Source organism: Pseudopodoces humilis, chromosome 7 (genome assembly GCF_049639895.1).
Source record: "Pseudopodoces humilis isolate 2021_Gansu_Grassland_sample_001 chromosome 7, ASM4963989v1, whole genome shotgun sequence".
NCBI classification, from domain to species: Eukaryota; Metazoa; Chordata; class Aves; order Passeriformes; family Paridae; genus Pseudopodoces; species Pseudopodoces humilis.
Window position 1 is genome coordinate 5,850,577 of NC_142206.1, and position 21,516 is coordinate 5,872,092.

The window sequence follows — 21,516 nt, forward strand, 5'->3', positions numbered from 1 at the left end:
GGAAGATATTGCCTTCATATAATGATCTGTATTATTTAACCCAGCAGAGAATGGGTAGAAATTAGTGAGCAGAGGGGATAGATTATAGGTTTCAGAACAATAATTTTGGCTAACAGAAGATAATTTGTTTTGCTATGCAGAGCTAAGTAAATATTCCTAGAATATAGAAAATGTCTGCTGCAAATTTATAAACAGTGTGTTTAAAAGAAATGCTTATTTGTGCCCCTGTGTTTTTGTGAGCAGCCTTCAGCTGGCAGATGACTTCTCATTGTCACATTCAAATAATTACAAATGAGTATTTGTATAATGTAGATTAAAAAAGAAATGAATATCCCAATAAACTGGATTTATTAAAATGGTCAGCAAGGCTGGTGTGCAGGGATCTATTTTAAACAGAGAATTCCCAAGGTGTTGTTGCTTCTTTCCCTTCCTTGGTCTCTTCTTGTGGGAGGCAATGAAAAGATGTCTCTCACTCATCTGGATCAGGCATTCACTCAACATCTGTCTCTAAAAATCCTGAAGAGGAATGAAGGACTGGGGTCATATTCTGATATGAGGTTTCTGAGAAGTCAGAGTGAAACTTTTACTGCTGTGAACTTAGCAATTTCTGGGACAGGATAAGCTAGAGGAGGAGATGGGCTGTAGGAAATGTTGCAATAGGAGTCTTTGTACTGTGGGGCAAAATCAGCTGCAGAGGACAAAGACACCGACTCTTCACTGAGTTTATTGCACAGATACAGCAAACAGAGCAGGCTTTTACCAATCTGGTACCTTCCAGGCAACGTTCAGCTCCTTGTTCCATGCCATTGCCACGTGCTGTGCTCTCCATGAAGGACAGGAAAGGGGACTCTCTCCCCCTGATGCAGCAGAGGTGTATTTGCTCCGGCGTATGCGGCTGGGCGCTCGTTTTCTCTGGCTCTGTGGTTTCATTTCTCCACAGCCTGGCATCAGCCTGGGGTGTCAGGGCTTGCTGTGCCCTGACCATTGGGGTGAGCACGATTTCTCCCCCACGTGATGGGGAGTTGCAGCCTCTGTGGTGCACTTGCATAACGCCAGGTTTGGCAATGCACAGCTCTGCTGAAACGGGGGAAGCTCTGAGGTTCCAGCAGGAGGGTTGATCTTGCCTCAAACAACCACAGGGGCTGAGTCATGGTGAGATTTCCTCTGACACACTTCACCTCGTTCAGAGAAAGCAACGGGCCTGACTACCTGTGAAGATGTGAAATAAATAAGCACAGCTTCTCTTCAAGCAGTGAATCTTAATCTGTGCTCAGGTCTTACCTCCCATTTAAGTTGAATTGTAAGGAGTGATTTTAGCACTACAAGAAACACCTTTCTAAAGAAAGACTTTCTGTAAATTTTTTTTTTAATGGGATGAAACTTTATTTCTGTATTGGTTCTCAAATGACTCATTATGCAAAACCATTAAGACTTAAACTTCCCAAATAAAACAAAATCTGATAATTTAAGAACATCGATTCAGCCAGTTGGCAAAATCAGTCAAGTTTTGATCTGCTTTCCAAGTGTGGTAAATAAAATTTTAGTTAATGAAGATTGAGGAGGTAGAGATGCGGCGAAGATCAAGTTCTAAAGTAAATCACTTATGAAAGTCAGATTTTGGCAGGAAGTTTTTTTCAAGATTTTGGATGAGTCCAACAAGAATCAACATTAATTCATGGAAAGGAAAGAAGAAAAGCTGTGTTAATATGTTTGTCACCTTAAGGGCATATTTAATATCATTAAGGGAGTAATAGGGAAACCTTAAGGAAAAAGAGATGGGGGAAAAAAAAGGTAAGAATAGAATAGCTGACAAATGTATATGAGAAAGAAGAGAGACATATTTATTAATAGCACTTAGTTCTATGTGAAGTTTGAGTTAATATCCTCCTTAATATACTTCCCCTTCTTTGAAAGATCTGTATGAAATTGTATGGTATTTATATGGTTTATATTTATATGGTATTTCTGTTAAATGGAAAAAAAGGCATGGTTTGTGTCTGAAAAACATGTCAAGCTCTCTTCACTGTGTTCTCATGAAGGAAAAAGTCCAAAGCTTTTTATGTTTTTTGTCCTGTTTGAATCTTGTCTTCTGTCAAAGGTGCTTCTGCTGTGAAAACCTTCAGCTGGTTATTGGTGATGATCTCAGTGTGCCACTGACTTCCACCCACCCCTGTTAGCTCTTCTGTGAATTCTTTGCCTGAGAATTTAGCCATTTGTGGGATTTTTCAGTTGTTTTGTTGTTTTTTTTTCAAATAAGATAGGTTGGGTGGGGTAATTTGTATAGACATGTAATGGGTGATACATCCACAGATTACAGGATCACAGACCAGCCCAGGTTGGAAAACACATGGAAATGTGCTTTGGTCCAGCCTTTCATGGGAAAGGAAGCATAGCTGAGATTATCCTACCACCCTGTCCAGTCTCATCTCAGAAACCTCCAGCAGGGAGAAGTCCACTATGTCCCTAAATGATCTAATAGTTGTGTCCTATTTTTATGAAACAAGATAAGGGGGAAATAGTGGAAAAGACCTCTGCAAACTCCCACCCCTCAAGCTTTAATTCTTTAAGATAGAAAATTCCTTCTGGGAACCCTTCTGTAGCTTGTAGAGATGCCTTTAGTCCAAGCTCCAGCCAAAAACTGATACACAAAAGTCCTGAGAGATTTTTGGGGGGCTCTTCTCTTTGCCAGCCCTGCATGCCCCCCATCCTCGTGGGCTTGAATTCATGTGATCAGATTTCTGAGATGTAATTAAGGCAATGTGAAGAGTGTAGTTGTGGAGGTAATTTCAAAGTTAAATAAGAAAACCACCTCAATTAATATTAAATTTTGTTCTTTGAGCCCAGTTTTGATAAACAGGTACCCATGGGACAAACTGGGCCTACTGAACCTGCCCTTGACTGAGTGAAAAGAGATCATTTTACATAGCTTCTCTAGGAATGATGACTCAATTTCACCTTTCACTTTGACTGTATTTGTGGTTTTGGTAATTTGACACAAATATGTAGAGAATTGAGTCATTATAAACCGTAATTGCAGTCTGAGCTTCACCAAAGGGTGTTTCATTTGGGGTGTGTGTGTTCTGGATTAAAGTGTTAAGAGTTACTCAAACTGGGTCTGTTTTTATGTGACCAGAATGATAACTGTGTTCTGGTCACAAACACATGAGATTGGGAGTAAACACACTGTCCAGAATTCAACAGAAATATACTCTCTTCAGTTTTATTCAAGTACTTTAATTTGTCTTGTTCAATAAATTGTGTGTCTTCTGGTTGTCAGTGGTGAGCAAAGCTATGAGTCTCTGCTGAGGGAATGATGCTGCCAGGAGGTTTTGGTCAGTGTTTTTCTACACCTCCTACTTGTCTGCATCCCCTGAAATTACCTAAAGAGATTTTTCTTAACCTTATCCTTTTTGCATTTGCCATTTCACTAAAGACTTCACAGCTTTAAGCTTTGTTCTGTTTTTAACTGAACGCAGAAGCTTTGATAAGCCACCTGCAAATTGCTGTGAAACATACCTGAAGTTGTTTGCAATGGATTATTGATAATTACAGTAGCTGCTGAGGACCTGAAGACTTTTTTGCCATTAGTTAGATTGTGTGATGTAACTGTGAATAAGATATGATATTTTTTGATGTTATATATCATACAAATTGAATGTTATGTGCTGCTCTTCCATTTGCTAGAACCTTTTGTGGGCTATTCAAGAGAAATCTAAGGAACAATTTCAGTTTAGAATCTGAGCATCTTCATTTTACTGACAAATAGCAGTCCATCTGCAATTTATGGACAAATGCAAGTCAGAGTGAGTTTTTTCCAGTTCCATGGAAATAAGCTGAGTCTGAAGGGTAAAGAGAGATTTATCCTCATTCTTAATAAAGTATTTGGCTCAGAAAAGCATTTCAGTCATTGGTTTTTGAAAGAATGCAGTTAGAACATACCAATCTGATAGTTGCCCCTTCTGATACTTTAAATGAAGGTGTTTGGGGTATCCTCCACAGTCTATCTATTTCTGAGAAGTTTTCTCAGATGCAGCTTAAGTGTAAAAATAACATTGTAAAGTTAGCTGAGACATACAGAGCAGTGTAAGATTAGGACAATCAAACTTCTTGTTCTTGCTTGTAGAAAGAATGCTTGAGAGTGTATGTTGGTTGAATGAGTTAGATTTACATTTCTGCATATTTTTCTTATTTCTAATCCATTTTTTTATTCCACTGTGTAACTTTCTAGACATCATAATTAGTTATACATCACAGGAAGCTTTGGTATGTGATGTTACACTGTAAAGTCATTTTTGTCCCAGGGCTAAATTAGCTAAACCAAGTGTCATCTGCATTACTCAGTGTTGGGAGGCTGTTCTTAATGAGGCCAGTGAAAGTCATACCTAGAAACAGTTACATTGTCTTGAGTTTAAACTGCATATGATGTGTTTCTACAGTTTGTGAGTAGCAGGCAAGGAAATTTCCCTCTGTAACTGGTGGTGGTGTTAGCAGTAGTGTCATGATTTAGTAATTTGAATTTCAAGTGTGGTCAAGTACAGAAATTAACATCTATTTCTAGACAAGGTAATCACCTACCCAAATAATTACTTAAATTATAAAATCTGTTTTTAATTGGTAAAAAGTGCTATTTAATAGAACCATTTGAAGACCATTTACATGTATTTTGACAGTAAGATAGAAGGAAAGGCTGCACATATCCTTTTGGGATCTGGAAGGTTGTCTGCTTCCTTCTAAAGGAGGAGTTGGAGTTGTTGGAATCAGTTGATTCCTCCTTTGTGTACAGCCCTTGCTGTGGAGCTTAGCATTTCTGCACCTTTGTTTTTCTTCAGACACAAACTCTTAAATGGATGTGGAATATGTCTTTCATGAAAAACTGGATTTAACTTTGAAATTCCAACTAACCTGAGATACAAAAAAACCCAAACAAATGAGAGTAAAAATGGTATTTTCAAAGTGTATTTGTATTCTGTTTGATCTAGTTGGTCTTGTACAAATTTCCACTTCATTTTTACATACATAATTTATGAGTTACAACTCTGCCTCTGAGATCTTAACTGATATTTACTTCTATTGGAGCTTTACAGTTGGAATGGGGAGAAAAAAGCTATCCAAAAAACCCCAACAAAACCCAGCTCATTTGTCTTCAAAGCTGCTCTCAATTGAAGACATTTAAAAGGAGGCCAGATTTTAAAGTAGAAAAGTTTTACAGAATTGCTAAACTTCTGAAAATTTCCACGGCAGAATCTCTGGAAATCGTTACACATTCAGTTGAAAGCAATACTTTTAAAATTCAAGTGCTGATCTCTTAGAATTATTTTTGTTTTGCTACCTTGGTATAAGGCATCTTTTCTGAGAAAAAAGTCTGATGCTTGAACATTTCACTAGTTATTTTAAATAAGACATAAGAGACAACTAGGGTTGCAGATTAGACAGTTAAGGCCTGAAGTGATTGAAGTTTTAAGGGAGTTAATCTTTAAATGCTTCAGTCTTAGCTAGCTGATCTGTAAGCCAATTTTTCTCAAACATTAATGCTTTTAAGGACATGAATAAAGAGTTGTCTACAACATCCATTTAACCTTCAGGGCACCTGGTCAGCTGCAGAGATTTTTGTTTGGTGGGGTTTTTTTCTTCCCTTTCCCCTCAAATGTTTTTTACCTCTCAAGATTCATTACATATGCAATTCTTCAATGAACAGAGAGCTCAGTGCTGCACTTATAAATTCATTGTGTTTTTATTCTCATATTTTCTCATATTACAGAACAGGTGCTTTCAGCACTTAGTAGGAAACAGATAATAGCAACAGTACAATAATTAATTTTTTTTTTAATTTTTTTTTTTTTTTTTTTTTTTGTCAGAATGCTTCTGGACTCAGCTTGTATTCTTCAAACATACCAGCCTCCACTAGGCAATTTAGAGTGCCATTAATGTGTTGTATTTTACAGTTATGTTTCTGCCACGCTGGAAAACAGCTACATTCTGGTTTTAGAATCTGGTCTTACTGAATGGATGTTAGCTTCTGGATTTTGTAGACTAATGTGATAAAATTATTTGATAACAGTTTCTAATTACTTGCAAGTCCTTGTGTAGTATAACTGCCTCACTTGACTAAGTGCTGTCAAAGGTTCAATTAATATGCTTTATCCACTATTTATTTTTTTTTGGGGGGAGTTGGAAAGATAGCCACATCAGAGTACTACAGTCAACAGTTTTGATAGAAATGGTAAAATATTGAAGTGACACCTGTTTGGAATTTCAGCTCTTCTTCAACTCTCAATCATTCCATGGAGTATATTGAAGTGTAACCTTTCTATCATGCATCTATCATGGTGGTTCAAGATCCTCACACTTTCATTTTAAGTTAAAGTCTTTTTAGATCTTCTGGAGGAGAAAGCCATTTTTACAAGCTTTCTTAAGAAGTGCAATGTTTTTAGAGTCACAGAATTATTTGGGTTGGTTTTCTTCGTTGTTCATCTCTGCCATCTCCACAGACAATACTTGAGCACATCAGATGGTCTTGTCCACCCAATCTTTGTGTGGGAATCAGTGTCTTTCTTACCTCTCCATAAGTTTTTCTCACCTAATTTAAGAATTAGAGGAAAGACTGCAACATGGACTTCTCTCTAAGTATCTGCTTTGTACCTGGTTTTTGTGTAACAGTCTGCAGAGGAGATCCTGAGACTCCCAGTTAAGCCATGAGGTATTGTAACATTCACAAAATTCTGTGAGTCTTGGTATTTCCACCCTATCACTTACAGACTTGTCTGTGGTAAGTCTCCTGGGAGACCCTGCTTTTCCTGAAGGTTCTGAATTTTAAATATTAAATGTTTTTTATTGTTCCTTGTTTATTTATTTTTTTAAAGTTCTTGAAATACTCTTGACTAAAAAAGGGAGAGCAACATACATCTCAAACAGAGGATATGAAAACAGGCTTTATCTCCAGAAATCAAAACTGAAGAGCAGAAATCCTATTGTTTTATATGTGAGAGCAAAAATTATGGGGAAAAAAATTATGGTTTTAATTATTTTCAACTTTAGGAATAGCCTGATTATGGATGAGCTTTGTGTTTTTCCAAAAATGTTAGTTTATACTTGAAAGTTAACTTGGATGAATGCAGCACATGATTGTAGAGTGACACATGTTTTTGAAAAGCTGAGCGTGTCCTTAACATCAGAGGAGGTTCTTTAATTTAAGTGATCTATTCCTCTTTGGACTAATCATCCCTGAAGATTATTTCAGAATAATTCTATGTGAACACAAATCCATGTAAGTCTGGAATGCAAGCAACCAAAGAGCAGTTTATCTGGGAAAGCACAAACCAGTGTACATTTCTAAGTCAGTTTAAACTCCTATGAGTGCTGCACCTTTCTGGGTTGACAGCACTGTTTTTATGTTGACCCAACCACACAGAAATTAATTTTTTGTGCACTATAACATCCAGTTCTGTTATACAAAACTAATCTTTCCAGTTTTAACTTGTGCCATGTGCACAGATGACTGTACCTGCCTAAGCTAATTGTGTACAGGGTCTACATTTCCCCTTCTGTTATCTCCACAAACAACAAAGCTGAGCTCAGCATGAATCAAAGAAGTTTAGCTTTTGAATAAAGGTAAGCACTATTCTGAGATGACCAGAGGTTAGACACGGGAAGACTTCAGATAAAAAAAATGAAGAGGATAAACTGTTTTTCTTGTCCTTTGAGAATATGGTGAGCGAATGGATTCTCTAGCAAAGGAGATTTGGTGTAAACTGTAATAAATAGATGGAGCTCATGCTAGTTAGAATGAAAATTTTGAGCCGTATTATTTATTTTTGGTGGAGAATGACATGTGTGAGGCTAATAGTTTGCCATAGAAAGGGGAATTGCTTGGATAATCTCCTGAGGTTCTTCTTGGATTTGTTAATCTGAAAAGCAAAGGCTCTGGCTCTCTTGTGTGCCTTCTCATTTGCTTCACTGCAGAAAGAGCCATGGGAAGTAACCAGACTGGGATGTCAGAACCAGACTGGAATATCAGAATGGAGATGAATGAAGAAATATTGTGGATTATCATGGGAGATGAGACCTGGTCTCTGGGGGGGGATTGTCAGGTGTTTGCCCTCACTGTTAAATACAGCAAACTTCATGTCACCATTGGATCATCTTCCTGTAACTATCAGAGAGGAAGAGAGAGAATTGGACAAATGTAACAATCCTGAAAACCACTGAATTACCTCTGAACCGCTTTCCAGTTTGTTGTTTAAAATTCCTATGTTTTGTCTCAGCTCCTTATTACAGATTATCTGTCAGTTTGCTGTAAGAAGTTTGAAGCTTAAAGTGCTGTAATTGAGACAGTTTTTGATTGACGTTTCTGGGTTTTTTTGGTTGGTTGGTTTGGTTTTTCTGTGTGTTTGTGCAGGGAGCTGAGAATTTGTGTGGTTTTGGAGAAAGCCAGCCGGCAGGAGTGTTGTGTGCTGAATTTATAACCATATATCCAGTTGTCACAAAGCGATCCTCTCTGGGGCTGTGTGAAGGAGCAGAAAGGCAGATGATGTGCATCTAATCAAACACAGCCTATTGGGCTGGAGACAAGATTGTGAAACTTGAACTGGGTCGTTGAATGTGTTCTGGGAATCCAGAAATAATTTATCTGTGAAGTTGATTCCTATGACTGTAAATCACTTCGGAATGTTTTCTAATAGTTCAAGAAAACAGATTAATGGAAAATAAAGGGTATTTTACTTTTTTTTTTTTTTCCCTGAACAAATTTGTTAGTGGTTTGTGTTTTGTTAAAGCTGATACTTTTCATGCTAAGAAAAGTTCTAATCAGTAGTACTTCTAAATCATTATATTCCCTCAACTCCTCAGTTTGACCAACCTTTGAGTTTGTACTCTACATAAATTTTGTGTTGATGCAGGTCTCTTCTGCTGGCTTAAATCATCTTAGTGGTTTTAAAGCTTGGCTTCTTGAATTTGAAAACTTTTTTGAAGCCTTTATACAGTGTAAGTGCTTATTCATAATAAATTATAAAAGGTGTGTCCTAGTTGTGTTCACCAAAGGACAGAAAAAACATTAATAAATCTTGTGATGATACTTCACAATTTTGTGCATTCTGTGGGCCACAGCTCATTTTACCATTGCATTATCCAGATTGAAGCCAAACAGAGAAAGATCAGTGCAGAGGCTTTCTGCAGTTCCCAGCTAGTGTAATTTCTGATTTCCACATTCCATACAGGTCAGAGTGGCTCCAGGCATACATCTGACACAGCATCCATGCAGAAAGCAGCTGATTCCAGTGCTTCAGTGCCTGACTGAGGCTGTGCCATGCAGAATGCTTGGCAAAGGTCTTGGAAGTTTATTACCAAATTTTTTTTCAAATCAAAACAAAACAACAAAAACAAACAAAAAAAACCCCCAAAACCGAATTTCAAAAGTAGCCTGTTGACCTCCAGCACCACCACAAACTGAAGTCTCAAACACAGCTCAGTTTAGGAATCCTGAGGTTGGGATGTTGTTTTGTTTGTTTATAAAGCAAACACTACTTAATATTGTTTCAGTAGAGCATGGTGGTGCTGGCTTTTGGCTGATTGCATGGAGTTGCCAGAACCACTTTGAAATGTGCAGGTTTTATTGCACAACCTTTTTGGACTCTTGTCTATATCCCAGTAACATGTAACAATTTGTTTTCTTTTATACAAAACCTGGTATTTGTAGGTGGGAAAAGAAGAAGTTTATGAATTAACTTGAAGGTTAGAAGACACAGAAGGTGGCTAGGCTATTTGGATAACTTTCTTCCTCCTGTATTATTCTTTAGTAATGTGGTATTTCACAATTTCTGGTATGATATTGATCCTAATTTCAGTATGAATTTGGTTAATGACTATGAGAATTTTACTGAAGAAATCTTATTTAAAGTATAAGTCAATAATTTTCTATCTGTTATAACAAGAATTTGAGTTTGGTCATAATAAGGTAAAAGAGTGAAGAAAGAATGTACTTTTATATGCAAAATACAGTTTGTATTATGAGGAAGAAGAAAAACATATTTATATTCAGATGTAATTTGTAAGTGCTTATTTTAGGGCTAGTCACCAAGAAGAATTTTTGTCTTTGAACTTCTCCTGTGTGGGGATCTGCCACAACCATGGCTTCTTGTAATGAATTCCTAGTGTGGAAGCAGTAGTTTTGCCAGCAGTTTAACTGGACTGCTCCTAGCAAAACCTTTCCTTCTTTCTCTGTCCTCATTACTCTGTGGATGTCAGAAATAAACCAGTGCAGGCCAAAACCTTCAGAAGTGGCAGATTTTTAAGATGAGTGCTAATGGTGCAGCTGATCCATGGAGTGTTAGAACTTGATTTAAGTTGCTAAGGGAGACCTCTCTCGGGTCTGTTGGGTTGCAGTGTCTGTGGTTTTCAAGGACACACTGTCAAAGCATCACTTGAACAGGTGCTTCTATTTAGCTGTCATGGATACCAGCATAAACTAAAGAGGAATTTCATTTCTATATCAATAACAGAGTAATAAATGAAGCATTTCAACTGGCTGCTACTATGAATCTCTGAAGCTCCATCTTGCAGATTTGGAGAGGAGGCAGTTCAGGCTTTACTTGTGGTAATGCCGCTTGTATGGTGATCCTTGCACAGTTTGTAGTAATTTCTTAGCCTGCAATTAATTAAATCTGAGCTGTGAAGTGAACCTAGACAAAGAGGGAGAGCTCTGACACCCAAGTCTTCTCTTGGATGGTGTTTGGAACTTGAGCTTCCCTGACTGGATATCACAAATCTTGCAGGTTTGTATCCTTTACAATATCACCTCCTTTCTGCATGTTTCCCTAGAAAAAAGCAAATTCCCCCTCTTGCCCTTCTTGGATTTATGTTTCTAACATGAAGGTTAGTGATGCTCTAAGGTACTGCTGATGCTTTTGAAGAAAATTTCTGTCTAGATTTTGTCATAAAAGTGTCCCCAAATTGCTTGCTCATCTTTCCTCCACACTGGTTGGTTCCTTAACTTGGATGTGAAATGATCTTTTATGTCAGCAAAAGGAGATCAGAAAAGCAGATCATGTCCTGTTACTGACCAGTACTGGTTATCCTCAAGTCAAAAATGTCTTTTTTTCTTTTTTTTGAAAGTATATTTTTGGTTTGAATCTCTGCCAAGTTACTTGGACAACTGCAACTAGTGCATATATAAAAATAGGACTAAAGCAATTTTAATAGAATACATAATGTGTAGTCACACCTTCCACCTCCAAATAAAATGTTCTGCTGTTTTACTGAGCTGCTAGTATTTCTGTTGTCAGTATGCCATAAATTGTGGGGAATTTAATATAAGAAATGGCTTTAACTTTCTGGTCATGTCCCTCTCCCTCTTCTGCTCTAGTCTCTGTGTCTTCAGCGCTTAGTTTTAACTCTTCATCTAAGTAAAGGCAGTTCAACACAAATCCATTCTAGTGTGTGTAAGACAGACTGGTAGGACAAGGCTGGATTATGTAACTACTTTGTGTGGATTAATGCAGTTTATTACACTAGATTATAGTCAACCCAAATATTCTTTTAGTAATAAAATGCCCGGTGCAGTTATAATTTTTGGTGCTTATTCTTAGGCTTACCTGTGAGCTAGGAGTGGACAAAGCATTATTCTAAAAAAACGTAAATAAATTCAAAATTTTGAGCCCAGAGAGAAGATCTGTTTTTTAGTTTACTGGCAGATATGTGGTATAACGTAGTATTTTAAAAACAAGCAATACTCCTGATATGTACATGGCATATGCAGAATCAGCCTCACTTCATTTTTTAACTATATTGTTTCCTTTTTGACATGTGTTATAGCAGTGGACAAGAGAGATGTTCATTAAAATCATGGCTCATAAGCTTAGAATGAAGAATGAATTAGATTTAATGTCAAAATAGTGGGATAAGAAGTGAGTACTAAAGTTACAGTGTGCATTCGTGACCTCAATGTTTTTAACATTCCTTGAATACCAGATTTGTCTAGTTCTCGGCATCACCTCATGATTATTTGCTATAACTGCATACCAGAAAACCTTATTTCACAAGGATTTTCCTGCATTCTGGCCTGGTAATATACTTGTAGAGACTTGTTGGCATATGCAATTCTGAAGATTTGTTGTTGGACCATTTTCATATCTGGTTCATGGCTCGTGTATTGGATTTGATCTGCTTTTCCCAAAAAGCAGAGGAACTGGCAAAACCCCCCCAAAAGTGGGTGGAGAGTACATTCTCTCCCTCCCCCCAATTTAAATATTTTTCCTCCTATGAGCAATGTGTGTTCACAGCAGCCACTTCTGCACGAGCGGCTTTTCAGCATCCACAGCGAGTTTTTGTATTGGCACCGAGGAGCAAAAATTACTCCAAAAAGTCACTTGCTCTTTTGGGTTATGGCTGAATCATTTATATAAGCATGGCTGAAGTCTTCTGTTTTGAAATTCAAGATTTGATTCTTGTTACACTTTCATCAATACTGTTACTTAAAAGGATGTGTTTTAGTCATTTAATGTCTGAATGTCTTTCTCCAAAAGATTAGCAGCATTTCCAGCTGGGTCGTTGGAAAACTGTGACTATTGTAATAAATATATATCTACAGTTTTCTGTGAGTTTGGGTAATACAATTATGCAAACTTCATATGATTTGGAAAACTGTTTCCATTTTATACAACCAAAGGGCGATTAAGTGAATGGAAATACATTAAATAACAGTAACTTTGTGAAGTTTGATCAGGCTTGATTGTTGATATCAGTTTTTTGTACTAGTGTGCCTTCGCTGAAGAAAGTAACTACTGGAGTTTCTATGCCTGAGAAAAATGTTTTGCAGTAATAACTTCTGTGGAATCATATTCAATTAGTAAATATGCAAATATATTTTAGCTTGGTTTAAAATGAAGGCACACCAGTGTTAAGTTTAGTTTATCCTGGCTGCCACAAACATAATTATATTTGTATTTTGTATGGCAAAGGCTAAGTAGATAGTATCCAGTGAAGTGTTCAATAATACATTTTCCAAGAGGTTTCAGTTTGATCCAAGGTGAACAATGATATAATTAAGGAAAATGTAATCAAATGTCAGATTTTTGTGCTGATTTTGGCTTTAGACTGCAAGTAGTACAGTAAGAGTTCAGCTAAAACCACTTAACTCCAGCCCCTCAGTTCAGACTGAGAATTACCAGCAATAACCTAAGTGGGATGTTTTCATTGAACTATTTCTTTGGTTGTTGAAATGGAAAGACAGAAGCAGTTTAACCAAAAAAAAAAAAAAACACAACAACCCAAAAATCTTTATAGGTTTTATCTATACTTTTCTTTCAAAATTCATCATTAAGCTTTCAAGAACACTTCAAAATTACAGAAAACAATAGATTTTCATTGGCTGTCCCTCCTTTTTTAACTTCTTGCAGGATCTGAATGCATTTAATGATGCAGGTATTTTTTAACAGTCTGTATCTGTAGTTTGATCGTGAAAAGAAATGGTTGGAAAGTGTTATCTGAAAAGGAGTATTTGGTGGCATGTTTTATGAATTGTCTGGCTTTTTTTAATGAAACATTTTGAGCTTCTCAGCCACTAAATAGACATCTTTTCTAAGTATCCTAATTTCATTTGTTAAATATGTAGATGGGATCTATGCTGAAGTGTTTTAGGGTGTGTAGTATGGGATAATAGTTGACATACTTCCTATATTATTAAGGTGTGTCATTATTACAGCATATGCACGCCCTCTTATGTCTTATTGCTTAAATATGATAGTGCTTATAAGGTTTCCTTTTAAAGTATGAATTTACTACGGTGAGTTAGGTAACAGCATATTTGCGTGCACTATTTCACCTATTATGGGTAATGCCTTACGTGTCTGTTGCAAGAGCCTCACTGCAGTGGAAACCGTATTTAAATGAGGGGTTGAATTTAGTAGTGGTTTCTGAAGGGTGTTCAAAGAAGGAAACTTAATGACTCCTGTCTCTTCAGATGACTGGCTTTAAGTCTGGCAGAAAAGAATGTGCTGTTTCAGTTTCACAGTATGTCATGTCTTTCACTGAGTGAGGTAGGGATGGGGTGCTCAGGAGTTGTCTATCTTTTTTTTTTTTAGTTTGAGTTACCCCCTTCTTAGGGTTTTCTTGTTTGAGAGGGTGCAGTTCTCTGTGCCAGCACTGACCCAGGGGGAGAGGACAAAGCCAACTACCTAATTTGAGATGCAATCTAGAAATGTGTAAATGAGATTTGTGAAGTGCACCTACATGTTTCAGAGCCCGGCAAGAGACAGTGCACACGGGGGCTGTGTGCTTCCTGCTGAGGCTGCAAAAAGCAGCAGGTGAAGGAGGGGATTCTGCCCCTCTGCCCTGCTCTGGTGGGATCCCACCTGGAACACTGCACCCTGCTCCAGCTCCCTAGCACAGGAGCTGTTGGAGCGAGTCCAGAGGAGACCACCGAGATGATCACAGGGTTAGAGCACCTCTCCTGTGAGGAAAGGCTGAGAGAACTGGGGTTGTGTAGCCTGGAGAAGGGAAGGCCAAGTGAAACCTTCTTCTGGCAGTTTTCCAGTGCCTGAAGTGGTGCTACAAGAGAGCTGAGAAGGGACTATTTACAAGGGCAGGTAGTGATAGGACAAGGAAGAGTGGCTTCAAACTGAAGGAAAGTGGGTTTAGATCAGATGATTGGAAGATTCACTATGGGAGGCACTGGAAAGGTTGCTGAAAGCAGCTGTGGATGCTCCATCCCTGGAATTGTTTAAGGCCAGGTTGGATGGGGCTCTGAGTGACCTGGTGTAGTGGAAAGTGTTCCTGTTCCTGGGCAGGGAGTTGGACTTGGAATGTCTTTAAGGTCCCTTCCAATCCAAACCTTTCTATGATTCTGTGACTTGCTGTTTAAATTTCAACCTATGGCAAAATGCTGACAGTACGATTTCTGCAAGGTTGTCTTCTTACTGGTCTGTGTGTGCTACCCTCCCCTTCCTAAAGTGTCTGTGTTGGTGCTGTAAGAACCCTGTGAATTTTGGAAGGCTAGGTTTTAAACAGGAATTAGGAGTGGAACAGATAAATAGGTTTAGATCTATTCATTCTGCTACAGCTAGAGATATTACACTGTTGATAGTTGAGCTAATGTGGTTTAAGTGAACCATGTTTCAGTTTCCCTTTCCTGAGTGGTAACAAGAAGCCTGATATTGCATATGCATCTTCAGGATTCTTTTTTCATGTGTTTTAGGCTCCTCTTCTCACTTAGGGAATGTGTAATTCTTTGTTACCCAGCTGCTTGGTATTATAAGACCCTCTCATGTACAATCACAGAGCACTTCAGTATTGACTGTTCCAGGTTCTTTTCCTGTCCTCAGATTTGATGAATTTACCATTGAGTGTTTGTGGTATGTTCAGAAATTATCTGTAGGAAACAAAGAAAAAAAAACCCTAAGTCAATCAGCCCCTATGACACATGCACAGAGCAGAGATTTAATTTGCATCTCTTGGGGAAAACCAACCATTTATTCTTACTTTAAAAAAATAGCTTATTACTGCAAAAGAGAGCTGTTCTATACCATGACAATTTAATTTGATTGAGAGTTTTTTTGGTGAATGTTCCTGCTAAAAGACTTTTTACTAAGTGACTCTGTTGAGTTGAGTGCATCCATTTACTTTTGTTGAAGAGCTGTTAATGGATGATTTATGATCTAGCTGTAGAGAGGCCTTTCTCATTCTTTTCCAGTGTAATTTATTTTTCTGTAAGGTTACTAGTTCTGTAATTTGACATCTTCTGCATGTTTGCTACTTGCAAGCAAAGGTTCTGGATAATGCTTTTATAAACAGGTAAAACATTCGCCTACTTCAAATAACCCTATCTTGTCTTGTCTTTAGAAACCCACAATTTAGAGTTATCTAATTTTGTATTTTGATTACACAGAACACTTGAATCATGCTTTCTGATACTTTAATTTTTGTTTTCTAAAATCTTCTGTATCTTCCCCTCCAAAATGCAGTTTTATTCTGGGAATTTCCCCAAGAACCCCTCAAAGAAACTCTAACATAGAAAGACTTCTTAGAAGGGTTTTTCAGTCGTCTTTGAGGAATTTTACCTTTGCTCTTATTTTAGCCATTGCCATCATCAGTTTTTAGAAGCTTTCTCCTTCTGATGCATGATGAAACATACCTCAGTAGTAATTGAGGGGATTGTCCCGTTCTGCTCTGCACTGGGGCGGCCTCACCTTGAATCCTGTGTGCAGTTTTGAGCACCACAGTATAGAAAAAACTACAAAGCTCCTAGAGAGTGACCAAAGGAGGTCATGAAGATGAGGGGTTGGGAGGTGGGAGGAGAAACTGTTTGGGGAGTAGCTGAGGTCACTTGGTCTGTTCAGCCTGGAGAAAAGGGACTGAGGAGAGACCTCACTGCAGTTAAAACTCCCTCACCAGGGTATGAGGAGAGGCAGGCATTGATCTCTTCTCTCTGGTGACAAGAACTCAAGGTACTGGTCTGAAGTTGTGTCAGGGGAGGTTTAGGTTAGATATCAGGAAAAGGTTCTTCATCTTCTTCACCAGAGGGTGGCTGGGCACTGGAACAGGGCAGGGGTCACAGTACCAGCCTGACAGAGTTCAAGCAGTGTTTGGACACTGCTGGTGCTTGGTGGGACTCTTGGGGTGTCCTGTGCAGGGCCAGGAGCTGGACTTGATGATTCTCTTCCAACTCAGAATATTCTATGATTTGATGATTCTAATCTTCACTCCTTAGCAAATCTCTCTGACACATTTCTCAATAATTTTCAAATGTAGTTTTGTATGTAACTTGCTGGAGTTGATGCGTACTTCTGTTTACCTTATCTTGGGCAGGACTCTTCCCCCCCGACAGTTAATTGATTCTTTTCAGAAGGTAATTATGACTGCTGGGTGATGCACTCTGACAGCAACAGGCTTCAGACTCATCACCCCTTCCTAGATAGAAACAGTCAAGTCTACGTGAGGTTTATCACATTGACTTCCAGCAAACAGATTGCTGCAGGTTCTTGCTGGTATGAGTTATAGTCCTACTCCCCTGCTTTCAGAACTCACTTTTCCTTACAAGCTAGGTTCATTCCTGCTGTGAGAGTGTCCTCTGTGGAAAGAGGGTCAAGGCTACTGGTAGAGTTCTGTCTTGGAATAATGCTCTCTTAATGTGAGACTTCTCTGTGCTGAGATAGAAGCAGAGGAGTGGGACTGTGTGGTGTGACTGACCTGCTGCTTTTCTGGCAGAGGAGCAGCAGCATCACATTCCAAGGAGCAGTGCCTGGGCACAGCTCACCAGGGGAACTTTGTGGGCCACCACTGGGATGTGGCAGGAGGAGGAGGGAATGGTTATTGTGGATGATGATCTCGCAGTTTTTATGTACTTGCTGTCAATTATTTTCTTGACTTTTCGATTTTTGTCTGATACAAGAATGTGATTAAAAAGTGCTGAAATGTTGGGGGGGGAAAAAAAAAGTTTTAATGAAGTTTTTCAAGCAGGGATTTTTTCTCTAAACTTTTCAGTCAAGCTGGCAAGAGTGTGCTTTTGTAAAAGCCTGTGGCTAGCTCACTTGTGTTCATTTGGAACAGAACTCTGGAGCTTGGGCTGCTTGTCACTGCCTGAATTTTCCTAAGTAGGAACAGTATTGAAATTCCAATACTAAACCTCCTGTGGTTATCCTTCCTCTTTGAAATTAGTATGTGTATGTTTTCACTGCATATTGTATATTTGTAGTGTGTTTGCATTTTCTTCAGGTTTTACTTGAAGATAATGTACCTTTCCTGAAATTACCTGAGATGATGAAAAGGCTGTTAATTTTTCCTTGCTCTGGTAGGTATTCCAGGTATTTTAGTAAAGGAATATCACAGATATTTTCATAGCAGAGTGAGAAGACTGTACGTGGTGCTGTTCAACTTGAGTGCTTTGTCTGAACTTGTTTATACATCCTCTTTGGGATGCAGCTGTGCCACACTTGTGGAAAAACAGATATCTTACTTAAAAGCTGTAGCAGTATTGGGGCACAAAAGTACTGTTATTGGGGGCTTTAGGGGGGTTTGTTTCTTTTAAGATTTCAGGCTCTAGTTTCACTGCCACATGCCATAAATTTTGCACAAGACTGCAATTTATGTGCAATGTTTTCAACTACAGTAAACATTATTAATAACCTCATCTAGAAAAGAATTAAAATGCTCTGAGGTCATGAACCTAATCCTTGGAATGCCATGGGTCCCAGTTAGAGTTGACTTTCGTCAGCGTGGCTGAATGAATATGTGTATGAATATATGTAAAATAAAAATCTGACAGTTTTTATCCCTTACTTTTTAGAATTTCTGGGTTGTGAAAGAGTGACTTTGAAAGTTTTATTGTGTTTTTACAGTGGCTTTTAAAATTCATATAAATAAGTAATCGCATGCTTTAAATGGAAGCAACGTAAAAGCATGGAGTGCTCTTTACTATTTTTGTCTTACATATACTTTCTCAATATGTTGTGTTCAATGAATACAGTAATTTATTCACTATTCAGAACAGTAGCCAATATTTTATATTTGACTTGATTTTATTTTGTATGAAATCAATCTTGGTCTTAAACTCTGTTTAAGACGAAAATGTGTGTAATACTTGGGAGCAGGGAAGCTTGTTAAAGGTTGTTATATGTTGATGTACATTTCCACAGGGCTTTGTGAACACTTTGATGTGGATTCATTGGAAATGACCAGGCACAGTATTTTTCTTAGATTTTTTTTTTCCTTTCAGTTGGCAGTATTTCCTTCTAACAATTTTTTTAAGATTTTCTTTTACTGAGGATGCTGTTTCTATTACAAACCCACAAACCTGCTGGCTCTGGAAGCAATTATTTCAGATGAGACGTTAGAATTATAGATAAATATGAGCACTTCAATTTTTTCTCAACTATGAACACTTGATAATTTACTCCTTATGTATTTTGAAAAGTAAGTTTACTCATTACTCTTAATATTATAATTTCCTCTTTAAAACATCATTATTAGCATCAGTTTTGCAAATAGGCTAACAGGTATTATGGGAGTCAGTCATGAGTTCTGGGGGCATATTTTTTTATAGCATGTAGTGCATTCATGACTATAAAACTTTCTCTTGTGCTTTTTCTGTTTCTGGAGCTGGCATTAAAGGCATACACTTAGTCAGGTATTTACCATCTAAGTTTCACTGTTTTCACTGTCTCATTTCAAATATCTGACCAGCTGGTGCTCCAAACCGTGTCTTGGTTGAAGTGAATTGACATTTAAGACCGTCTCTGCTGCAGGAGCCAGTAGAAGTTGGTTAGCACTGGTTACAGGAAGAAACCACAAGGCTCTGGCTTCCAGCAGATACTGGAATCTGGTACTAGAAGATGTGTGAGTCGATACACTCAGGGGCAGGGATGCCATCCAGAGGAGCTTGGCTAGGCTGGGGGAGCGAGCCAGGGAAAGCATTATGAAATGAATCAGGGAAAAATGCAAAGCCCATGTTTGGGAGAGAAGAGCCACGTGTCGTATTTCGTGTCGGAGACTGGCTGGCTGGGAAGCCTCTCTGCTGAAAATGACCTCAAGGTCCTGCTAGACAGCAAGCTAAACATGAGCCAGAGTGTGTGCTCATGTGCTCTGGCAGCAAAGATCTCCAGCAACATCCCAAATGGCATTCAGAGGATCACAGCCAGGAGCCTGAGGGAGCTGGTTATTGAAGTCCTTTACTCAGCACTCAGTAGATCCCATCTGAAAAGCTACATCTGGTTTTGGGCCCCCCAGTACAAGAAGGATGTCCATGAAATGGAGCTGTTCTAGAGGAGGGCAGCCAAGAGGGTCTGGTCAGGGCCCAGAAGACTTGTCCTATGAGGAGAGGCTGCAGGAGCTGTGAGAGTCTGCAAACTGGAGAAGGGATGTCTTTGGGAAGACTGAACAGCAGCTTTCCAACACCTACATGGAGGCTGTTAAGAAGACAGGTTCTGCTCAGTGCCATGTGATGGGAGAACAAGAGGAAAAGGGTGTAAATTGAAGTAAGGCAGGGTGTAAACCAAGCAAAGGAAAAGCTTGCATCATAAGGAAAGTCAAGCATTGGAAGAAGTTGTCCAAGAGACTTTATGGTCTCCATCCTTGGAGGTTTTCAAGACTGGCTTTATAAATCCCTGAGCAATCTGGTCTGAATTTGGTGTTTATCATACTTAGGGCAGAAGGCTGGACTGTACAGCTCCTGAAGTGCCTTCCTTAGGACCTCCAGGTGTCAGCAGCCTGATGTATCATTGTGAGCAGAGGTTGATGAGGAGAAGGAAGATCTGCAGTGAGATTGCATCTCAGTTAAAGCAGCTTCTGCAAAAGGGTCCTGCTGCTGAGCAAGAGGAGCAGAGCTGCATCCCAGCACATTCAGTGAGCCAGGTCACACGCAGGCTGTGATGAACTCTGAGGAGTTGTTTTCCAGCTCTCTGCCCAACATCCTAAGGGTGCTTCATCTGGGAACTGGTTCTGGATGTTGTTCATCAGTCTGGTCATTGGTACCAGGAGATGTTCTTCAGTTGCCCAGAACAAATAGCAGCTGCATTTGCCTGCTAACAAAACCAAAGTGCACATTCTACCTTTTAAAAAACTTTGCTGGAAATAATAATTATTTTTTAAAATGCCAGAGATAGACCTGTTTATTGCAAGATTTCCAACATTTTGATCTAACTGGTGGCCTGACAACTCTGCATTTGAAAAAAAGATAGAGAAGAAAGCAACTAATTTAAAAATACAATTTTTCTTCTTAATATTTAAATTATTGATGGGTTGTGGTATGGTTTTCATTACTCCATCCAGTCACTCAGTTTCTGTCACTTTCTCATGTGTAGAGCCAGATATGCAAGATGGTTTCTCAGTAATTTAGTGCCTTGATTTTGTGGTATTCGTCAACAGGATCTGTTTTATAGCAATGTGCATGTTCCTAGAAACCTGTAGAAGCAGGAAAGCCGCTTCAGGCTTACCAAATCTCTTGATCAAAAGTTGTTAAAGGCTTGGAAGTTCTTCCCAGTAGAGCTGCTATCAGCTCTATCTAGAAACAGTATATATGCTTCATTAACTCAGTGTAGCTGTTCCTATGATAAATCATTTTGATGATATTAGATGGTGTTTTTGTTGGGTGAGCGTGGTTGTCTGGTAAAAAGGGCAAAGTTAATGAACAGTTGGTCTGAATGTGTTTCCACATTTTGCTCTAGGAGTGCATGTTTGCCATGGAAGAGGTGAGGGATGTGATTGTGTACAGTGTGGTCTTTCTGTACAGCACACATGTATTGCTTTTAGTTATGGCACTTGGAATGTGGGAAACAGAAGCTGCAAAGACTGAAGAAATAAAATTTTCTGCTTTATCATTTTATTTCCAGGGAAAGAAATCCTAAGCAGAAACTTGTTTCATTGTCATTGTGTCAACTTGCTCATTTTCTTTACCTGTTCTTTGACAGTATTTTTCTCTATAAAAATATTAAATGGTAGCTCTGTTCATCCTTCTTACTAGTATGTTTGGCCTTCACAAAATGCCTATGATGTCAAGTTTTGTGGGAATTGCTTTGAATGATATCTAGGTGTAAA

The 21,516-nt window shown here is 38.5% G+C and overlaps 1 protein-coding gene across 6 annotated transcripts in view; it reads left to right on the forward strand.

Moving 5' to 3' along the window:
* Window positions 1-21,516, forward strand: part of SBF2 (SET binding factor 2) — a 232,027-nt gene that overhangs the window by 45,130 nt on the left and 165,381 nt on the right. The window lies entirely within an intron of this gene.